The sequence below is a fragment of the Chrysochloris asiatica genome, unplaced genomic scaffold, assembly GCF_000296735.1.
Source record: "Chrysochloris asiatica unplaced genomic scaffold, ChrAsi1.0 scaffold00024, whole genome shotgun sequence".
NCBI lineage: Eukaryota > Metazoa > Chordata > Mammalia > Afrosoricida > Chrysochloridae > Chrysochloris > Chrysochloris asiatica.
Genome location: NW_006408542.1, coordinates 9,892,621 through 9,903,421, shown reverse-complemented (window position 1 = coordinate 9,903,421; position 10,801 = coordinate 9,892,621). Strand labels below are relative to the sequence as shown.

General features: G+C 36.9%; 1 pseudogene; it reads right to left on the bottom strand.

The window, feature by feature from the left end:
• Positions 1-8,656, bottom strand: part of LOC102817212 — a 72,397-nt pseudogene extending 63,741 nt beyond the window's left edge.
• Positions 8,657-10,801: the final 2,145 nt, after the last annotated feature.

Here is a 10,801-nt window from a genome sequence, read left to right as displayed (position 1 = left end):
TGTGTGTATGTATGTATGTATACATATACATACATGTATACATATATATTTTTAGTAGATTACTGTGATCAGCCACATTCTGGTTTGAAGTTAATGCAGTAATAAAACTATTCCTACTCATATTTTTGTGGCTAGGTTTTCTAGATTGTGAGTAGTTTTTGATTTGGCAACATTTCTCCAACAACAACTATTGCATTGTAATGTTTATAGAACTAGATTGGCAAGATTTTAATTTGCAGCACTATTGGTTGTTGTTAAGTGACATTGAGTCAGTTGCAATTCGTATTGACTGTTTTATTGACTGTTCCTACAGTTTCTGAAGAACAGCTTTGATTTGAACCACTGACCTTGCAGTTAGCAGCCCAGGGCTTATTCTACAGAATTAAACCAGGTTAGTAGTCAGGTGCAAATCATTATTATAATCCAGGGGCTTTGTATATTGCAAGTTTCTACTAAAATCATCTGTAAGAAATCATTTTACAATGGAATCCTTCTAGTACTTTCAATATCTAAATGGGCAAATTCCAGCATTAGTTTTCTTCATTATACATACATGTTTTTGTAACTACTGACTTTTAGCAATCCTGTATAGGGTTTCCAAAGAGCAGCTGGTGATTTTGAGCTGCCCACTTTGTGGTTCTCAGTCCAGTGCTGATCCTATAGCTCCACACCAGGAATCCTACATTATACCTACGATTTGTTGTCAGAATGCATTGATTCATTTCATTAGGTTTCTGGAAGATCTTATGATAATGGTATATTGCAGTTATACACAAGTGTTTTCTCTACGGAGCTCTACATAGTATATCTGGAAAGTTCTGAACACTTATTAAGTCTTACAGTATATCTCCTAAAGGGAAAGGAGAGGCAAAGTATTGTCTTTATAAAGGCATGGCAGGGCACTCCTTGATGAGCTTAACCTGTATTTATGAGACATAATTCATCAATGTGCCTAGTGTTTCCAGGAAACTCTGTAACATCCATTAAAGGAAAAGAGAATCAAGATCAACATTCAAGGCTGAATCCTATGAAGCAGATATCAGACATAGCTCCTCTCTCAACCATTTTAGCAGTTCTGACTCCTATCCCCCCTACAGCACTCGATTTCTTTGTTGAGTTTGATAGTCTCTTGTAATGGGCAAACTGAATTCACAAACAGTACTCATATTTTTCTTATAGGGAATTACCAGGTTCCTATTCAGGACCAGAAATGTTCTTCAGTTAGGACAGTGTTTTCTCAGCTGTGCCCATAGACAGGTTTCTATCTGGCTATCGTCCTCTCTGCTCCTTGACCTAGGCTTTGTTCTGCTCTCTTACTCCATAGATTGGCTCACCTAGCTTTACCAAATGCTTGGAGATCCCTAACTCTGCCAGTAAGTCTACTGCCTGAAGATGCTCCATTTTATAGATCCTACCTCTGGTGTCACTATAGCTCTTTGTAGCTTCTCACCATCTCTTGTCTCGTCTCCAATGATACAGCTCTTTCTGTCCTGGATCTAGGAGTTTCTCAGGGCATGGATCAAGGGTCCCAAGGATGATCTCAGTTCCTGGTTCTTCTATATTGGTGGCTTTGGAGCTCTCTTTAAAGCAAAACTGACCAATTTCCTTGTGAGGCTATCATATACTTTGTTTGCATTGCCCCAATCCCCTCTAACCCCCAACACAAGGACATCATGTACTTATTTGCATTAGTAGTAAACTATCCAATACCCTTGGTGGGCCACAAGTACCTTATTTTCATAGTCCTCCCGAATCATTAAGGAACCTGGTAACATACTGAGTAACATGGGCTGCTAATTGCAAGGTCAGCAGTTCAAATCTTCCAGTTGCTCTGTGAGAGAAAGATGAGGTTTTCTGTTTCCATAAAGATTTACAGCCTCAGAAACCCTATGCAGGGTCACAATGAGTCAGAATTGTCTCTGCAGCAAACCACCACCACCCAGTCATTTGTTGGGGGCTATAATAATGATGGTAGAAGGGTCATAGTAATTCCACCTCCTAAGCATTTTACCAATCCATAATATTGCTGTTAAGTGCCATAAATTTGGTTCTGACTTACAGAGACCCTGGATAGATAGTTTCCAAGAAGTAGCTAGTGAATTTGAAATGTCAACCTTGCAGTTCCAATTGACTTGCAGTCCAGTGTTTGTCCTACAGTGCCAAACCAGGACTCTAGTCAAGTCTATTCTGAATCCTAGCGACCCTGTATAGGGTTTCTGAGGGTAGCCAGTGGGTTTGAACCACCAACTTTGTGATTCTCAGCCCAGTGCTTATCCTACAGTGTTACACCAGGAGTCCCCAGTCCATAATACTATTTAACAATTAGGGCATCAGCTGTACAAGTGTCTGCAGCTATCTATCCAATCTGTTCAGGTTTTCCAAAAACAATTTTGTCTGTACCTTTTGTGCCCTGTGATAAAATCTGAGAGAAGATTATTCTCTTGCTCTGAGCCTCTCTATGAAACACCAAAATAACTTGAGATTCAGTCACTTTACTGCATTCTAGCATCACTTACCCTACTCTTCTCCTTCATAATCTCTGCTTGTACAGTGATACTCTAATCAGGAACACTCATGATTAAATCAGATAATCCAATCAGCATGTGCCCTACCGTACCTTTCCCACACCCGTCATGAAAAGAAGAATCTATTCTGTGGGGATTTTCCCTTGCCCACCTCATTCTGTAAGCACATCCAAGAACAGAACATGTGTAAGCCAGCAATATCATATCTTTTATCTCCTCTTATCTTAGATAGCCAATGTTTACATTTCTTGTCCCTATCAGACCAGTATTCTGAGGACACAAGCATGCTCCTTTGCTAAAGAAACTTCTGTTCCTACTGTATCTCAGAGCATGAGCAAACATAATCAAAGTCCAGTCCAGAGCAATCCATTAAATTGCAGCAATTTACACCAGCTCGTACTATCAAATATCTTGAACAATGGGGACCAGCTGTAGCCTTGTTGCTGGTAAGTGCCATCTGTTGGTTCTGCCTCATAGCTACCCTATACAGGATTTTCCAAGGAGCAACTGGTGGGTTTGAACTGCTGATCTTGATTCTGTGTCAACTTCACATAAATGGATAAAGATGAGTCACTGTGTCTGGAGCTTTTAAGACAGGTTTCTCATTCTCTTGTCTGATTTCCTTTCTGAGGGAAAATAATTTACCAAATTGTGAAGCATTACTGAAAATAATGATGCATTAGTCCCCCTGAATGAAGAATATAAGTGTCTTTTACCTGGGGAAATCCTTATGTCTTGATACTATTGATAGAATTTGTCAATATTTGTGAATAGAGTAAAGTCATTGGAACCTTCGTTCACTCGTGGGGCACATCTCCAGATGAAGAGGAACAGCTGTAAACTATTGATAATCAGAACATGGAATGTACAAAGTATGAATCTAGGAAAATTGAAATAGTCAAAAGTGAAATGAAACATCAATCCTAGGCATTAATGAGCTGAAATGAACTGGCATTAAAAAAAAGACCAAAATGTATGTCAGGAGAGTCAATTTGGATACCTTTAATTTTCCTTTCTTGCATTACATATCTGGCTAACACTTGTGACATAATATGGAATAGGTATGGTGATAAATTAAGGGCTTTCTTGTCTGGTTCGTTTTGCAGAAGGAATGCTTTTAATTTCTCTCCTTCAAGGGTAGTGTTTGCTGTTGGATTTGTATTGTTGTTGTCATGTGCTGTGGAGTTGGTTCTGACCCATAGAGACCCTATACAGGGTTTCTGAGGTTGTATAGCTTTAAGTGAGCAGAAAGGCTCATCTTTCTCCCATGGATGTTGGATTTTGGCAAATATATTTTCTGAATCAATCTCTAAGATCATGTGGGTCTTCTTTTCCTTTTTCTTATTTATGTCGTAGATTATATTCATGATTTTCTAATATTGAACCATCTTTGCATCCCACTTGGTCATTATTAGATTTTTGAATCTATGTTCTTGAGGAATACTGGTCTATAATTTTCTTTTTTAGTGATGTCTATGTATGGTTTTGTTATGAAGATTATGTTAGCTTCATTTAATATATTTTGAGTTTTCCATTCTTTTCTATTTTCTGGGATAGTATAAGTAAAATTGGTGTCAAATAGTCTCTAAATGTTTGTTGGAATTCACCAATAAAGCTGTCTTGACCAATAAAGCTGTCTTGACCTGGACCTTCTTTTAGTTTGAAAATTTCCAATTGCCTGAACTATTTCCTCTTTTTGATATAGGTTTGTTCTTGGTTTCTAAGTCACTCTGTGTTAGTTTAGGTAACTCTTTTTAAATAAAATTATATCCATTTATTGTACATTTTCAAATATATTTGAGTTCCATTCTTTATAGTATTCTGTTAGTAACCTTTTTATTTCCATTGGTTCCATTATGATGTTCCCTATGTTGTTCCTTATTCCTGTCAGTTGTATCTACTTTTGTTTGGTTTGTCAATATTACTCATTCTTCCAAAGAACCATCTTCTTGTCTTGTTTATTGTTTCTGTTTTCCAATTCATTTATTTCTGCTTTAATCTTTATGACTTTATAACCACTATACTACCAGAGTTCCTTATAAGAGTTATAGTATGACATAAAGAACATCATATAGGAAGAAAGAATAAGGTCATTGAAAGAAAGTCAAAATGGAAAGTTAGAAGACATCTGAAACTTGCTCTCCAGCATAGAGAAGCTAAATAAAATGGAAGAAATGAGAAAGTAAAAGCACCCAACAGAACATTGCAAAGGACAGCTGAAGAAGACAAGTAACCCTTTATAATAACACACACCTGGAGTTAAAATAATCAAAAGTGAAGAACAGCATTTCTTAAGCTGAAGAAATAATGGAAGCCTCAACTTGAAATACTGAGGAATCTCATGGTCAAAATACTGATTAATTTTGAAAGTATATACATGAAAAGTATATACAAAGTCACTGTACCAAAATAAATGGTTGATGTTCAACCATTTCAAGAAATAGCATATAATCAAACCAATGGTACTAAAGGAAGATGTCCAAGCTGCCCTAAAGGTATTGGTGAAAAACAGGGCTCCAGAAATTTAAGGAATACAAATTGAAATCTTCCAACAAACTGATGCAGTACTGAAGGTATTAATCCATCTATGTTAAGAAATTTAAAAGACAACTACCTGGCTGACTGACTGAAAGAGAACTATATTTGTGGCCATTCCAAAGAGTGTTGATGCAACAGAATGTAGAAATCATTGAACAATAGCATTAAAATCAGATGCAATGAAATTTTGCTAAAGCGACTTAAAACAGTTCATCAACATGGATCTGCAGAAAACTCAAACCAAATTCGGAAGAAAACATGGAACTAGGGATAACATTTCTGACATTAGATGGAACTTGTAGGAAAGCAGAGAATAGAAAAAGATGTTTACGTGTGCTTTTTGAACTGTGCAAAGACTTTTTTCTATGTGGATCATGACAAATGTTTGATAACCTTGTAAAGAGTGGGTATTCCAGAACACTTGATTGAGCTCATGAGGAACCTGTACATAGATCAACAGGCAGTTCTTTGAAAAGAACAAGGGGGATAAAATGGTGTGTGCCAGGGCTTCATTCTTTCACCGTACTTAGAGGATATACTCAGCATACAGATTAAATAAGAAACTCAAGATCATGGTATCAGGATTGGAAGCAGATTCATTCACAACCTGTGACATGTAGATGATACAACATTGCTTGCTGAAAGTGAAGAGCCTTAAAATACCGATGAAGATCCAGTACCACAGTCTTCAGTATGGATTGCTCCTCAATGCAAAGAAAACAATATTCCCCACAACTGGACCAATAAAAGTGTGATGTTGTCAAAGGCTTCATTTTCTTGGATTCACAAGCATCACTCATGGAAGCAGCAGTCAAGAAATCAAATGATTAGGCAAATCTGCTTCTTAAGCCCTCTTTAAACTGGCAAGACTAGTATTGGAAAATAGATTGTGTAAGGTTTTTAAAACAAAATTTTCATATCACAGCCCTTGCTACCCTTAAAGAAACAAAAAAATTCCTTGATGCAACTTTCCTGGCGATTTTTTCACCAATGAAGGTTTCAATTTTCTTAAAACATCTTATATCACCATAGTTTACCTCTGTCTTGAATTTAAATGGTCCAGTAATTCCTCTCAGAAATCACTATTTTGATAAGACCCTTTATTTGAAAGCACTCTAAAGAATCTAAGCTAAATGTATTCCTGAGCAAACGTGTCTGAAGCCATCATTGGGACATATTTAAATAGGCTTGGTATATATAATGTATGACCTGGAACCCTAGTAGTACTAATTAAAGCACAAGAATGTTTTCTCTGTAGAAGAAATAAAATCCATCTCATACAGGATCTTCCTCTTGTTGTCAATGCTCTACTTAACCAAGATGATATCTTTCTCCAAGGACTTGTCTCTCTTGATAACTTGTACAAAGTGAGATTAATTCTTAACATCCTCATGTCTATGGAGCATTCTGGCTGTACTTCTTCCAAGACACATTAATTTTTTTCCTTTTCCCAGTGCATGGTACATTTGGTATTATTTACCAACACCATAGTTGAAATTCATTGACTTATTTGGTCTTCCTTATTCACAGTTTTTTTAGAACAATTTCCAAAGAAAGGCCTTTTCCAGCAAATTGGGCTCAAACATAGTGATGACTGTGAGGATGGTGCAGGAATGAGCAGCATTTAATTCTTTTGTGCATGGGGTTACTATGAGATGGAACCAACTCTGTCACTTTCAAGTCAGTTCCGACTCATAGAGACTCTGTATAGAGTTTCCGAGGAGCTGCTGGAAAATTTGAATGGCCAACCTTGCGATCCAGTCAGTACGTTATATTCCAAAACACCACACCAGGACTCCAACAAGCAGACAGAAGATTTAAACATAAAAGAATATATAATTTTATGCAACATTTGAGAATAAATTGCATATGTTATTTACCTATTTGTACTTCAGTGTATCTATCTCAAAAGCAAAGGAATTTTCTTATCTAGAAATAGTACAGTTATGAAATGCAGGAAATTTAATTTGGTTAAAATGTTACCTAAAGAATTAGATGTGCTCTAACTTCAACAAAAAATCATTTTTCAATATTGTTTTTGTTGAAGTATAAGCAACATGTGAAATTAATTAAGTTTTTAATTACTACTAAAAATGTAAGTTTTTCTTTCTTCAATATTTAGTCTAAAAGTACTTCTATTAAAAGATTCATCTGTCAAAGGCATGTATAGGATATTTCCTTACATTTGGAAACATCACATCTAGAATATATTGTTGTTGTCAGGTGCCATCGAGTCGGAACCGACTCATAGCGACCCCATGCACAGCAGAACGAAACAATGTCCAATCCTGGGCCAACCTCACTACCACTGCCACACTTGAGTCCATCAATGATGCCACCTGGCTGATCCATCTTGTTGGGGGTCTTCCTCTTTTTCTCTGACCCTCCATCTTACCCAGCATGACATCCTTCTCCAGCGACTGTTCCCTCCTGACAATTTGTCCTACATATAAGAGACGATGCTTAGCCATCCTGGCCTCCAAGGAGCACTCTGGCTGCACTTCTTCCAAAACAGATCTATTGGTTCTTTTGGCAGTCCATGGCACTTTCAGTATTCTCCTTCAATACCACAACTCAAAGGCGTCAATTCTTCTACGATCTTCCTTATTCACTATCCAGCTTTCGCATCCATATGAGGTTATTGAAAATACCATGGCTTGGGGCAGGCGCACCTTAGTCCTCAAACTGACATCTCTACTTCTCAACACTTTTTGATGATTTAAGAAGTATGAATTCGTATTTTGACAAGCAGTATGATTATTTGTAAAGCACTGGTCTGTGAACCCCAAGGTTGGCAGTTCAAACCCACCTACTACTGCTTGGACACCCTATACATGTTCATCAAGTCAGAACTGACTCGACCAAACAACAAAAGGAAATATCAGACTACTAAAGAACATTATTTCATGCATCAAATCAAGGCATTAAGTAAGGTTTTTCTTACTTACAAAATAGCATTTAGCCACATTGAATAAATGATTAAAATAAAAGATATTCAGTCCTGTTAATGCATTTCTGAGGGGTTTTGTTGGTTTTTTCCTGACTCAGTGGCATATTTTATACAAAATTTATCATTTAAATACATTAAGTATAAGAAGGGGGCTTTAAAAAATTTGTGTGATAATGTAAGTTTTCTACAAACTTTTTTCAAGCCCCCTCATATATATTAAAGAAGGCATCCTTTTGAGTATTGCCAATTGCAAAGTACATTTATTTCTGGGAAAGTCTTCAAGGTATATAAAAGATCATTAACAAAGAGAAATATTTGTGTATGCTACCCCTTAGCATCCATCAATCAGAAAATGTGTTTCAGTTCTTGGGATGATGTATGTTTATGTTAGAGCGATGGCTAAGGTTTAAAGGCTCTGTGACTAAATTATTTTTTACAAATTTCTGAATGTTATATCACCACACTCCAATGTCTGTTTCTCTTTTTGAAACACACCTAGCAAATCTATGTGAACTGTACCAATAACTGAAATAGCTCTTGGCATAGAACCACTTCAACAGAGAAAGAAAATGTACCTACCTTTTTTCACTGTCTGGAGGATGCCAAAGTTTTCTACTGATAATCGTTTCCTTTCAGTTGCCATAGTTAATGATATAGACTGCTAAGATTATATGGTGGATGCTTATTATACTATGTATGGAGTCCTGGTGTGGCGCTGTGGGCTAATGTGTCACACTACCATGTCATTTGAACTGCAAGGTCAGTGGTTCAAGCTCACAGTTGCTCCTTGGAAACCCTACACGGGGTAGCTATGGGTTGGAATTGAGTCGGCTATGCTATGTTGTTGTTGTTGTTAAGTGACTTGGTGCTGGTTATGTGCCGTGGTTTCCAAAGCTATAAATCTTTACGGCAACAGAAAGCCTCATCTTTCTCCTGTGGAACAGCTGGTAGTTTCAAACTACTGACCCTGAGGTTAGAAGCCTGATTCATAAACACTACGCTACCAGAGCTCCTTAATTACTCCTAAACTGAATGATTAAAAACTTAATAAAAATACTCTGCATAAATGTCATTCCATATATGGACTTTCCTACACTTAAGCCTTAACAGCTACCACAAAAATGTATCTCTACTTTACTTAGGGCAGTAATTGTTTTCTATATGACAGTCTGTTCAGTGATGTGCACTTTAAACCCCATTTTTCAAAAAGATTATCCTTGTGTTATTTATATTTGAATTATCCACAATTTGAAAACAGTGAACATTAAATAAATATTGGATGCTTGAGTGCATTGGGCTCTGAAATCTGAAAGGACAATGTTTTCAATATATGCTAAGCTCATAAATACATTATTTTTATTTTCACATTTTTCTCTGACTCTGAAACAAAATTTCAGAAGTTCTTAAAAAATGTACCAGGAAACTCTTTTGTAGGCCTCCCAATTTGAGGTTTTTTAATTTATGGTTTTACTATTAAATGTAAAGAAAAATGTGCAAATTGGATATTAACAAAACAGAAAATTTTATGTGCAATCTTTCCAATTTAGATATGTTATTTGCTTATGGTTCATTAAATTTTACTTTTTTGTTTTTTTAAAGAAGACATGCTCAGCAGTAGAAATTATGAATGTTGGAAATACTAAAGATGATAGAAACAATTGTTATTAGGTGCCCTCTAGTCAGTACTGACTCAGCGACCCTATGCAAAGCAGAACAAACTCTGCCCTATCTTGGGCCAACCTCATTACTGTCGCCATGATTGTGTGTCCATCGATGCTGCCACTTGGCCAATCCATCTTGCTGGGGGTCTTCCTCTTTTTCTCTGACCCTCCACCTTACCAAACCTGATACCCTTCTCCAGCAACTGGTCCCTCTGGACAATATGTCTGAAGTATGAGAGACGAAGTTTGGCCATCCTGGCCTCCAAGAAGCACTCTGGCTACACTTCTTCTAACACAGATCTGTTTGTTCTTTTGGCAGCCCATAGCACTTTCAATATTCTCCTCCAACACCGTAACTCAAAAGCATCAATTCTTCTACGGTCTTCCTTATTCACTGTCCAGCTTTTGCATGCATATGAGGTTATTGGAAATACCTTGGCTTGGGTCAGACACACCTTAGTCCTCAAGCTGACGTCTTTGCTCTTCAACACTTTAAAAAGGTCTTGTGCAGCAGATTTGCCTAATGCAATACATCATTTGATTTCTTGATGCTGCTTCCATGAGTTGATCCAAGAAGAATTAAATCCTTGACAACTTCATTCAATCTTTTCTCCGTTGATAAGAATGTTGTTTATTGGTTCAGTGGTGAGGATTTTTGTTTTCTTTACATTGAGATGCAATCCATACTGAAGGCTGTGCTCTTTGATCTTCATCAGTAAATATTTTAAGTCTTCTTCACTTTCAGCAAACAAGGTTGTATCATCTGCATGTCATAAGTTGTTAATAGGTCTTCCTCTAATCCTGATGCCACGTTTTCTTCATATAACCCAGCTTCTCAGATGATTTGCTCAGCATACAGGTTGAATTAAGTATGGTGAAAGACTACAACCCTGTCACACACCTTTCTTAATTTTAAACCATTCAGTATAACCATGTTCTATTCGAACAACTGCCTCTTGGTCCAGGTACAGATTCATGAGCACAATGAAATGTTCTGGAATACTCATATTTTGCAATGTTGTCATAGCTTGTCATGAGCCACACAATCAAGAGCCTTTGCACAGTCATCAAAGCACAGGTAAACATCTTTCTGATATTCTCTGCTTTCAGCCAAGATCCATCAGATT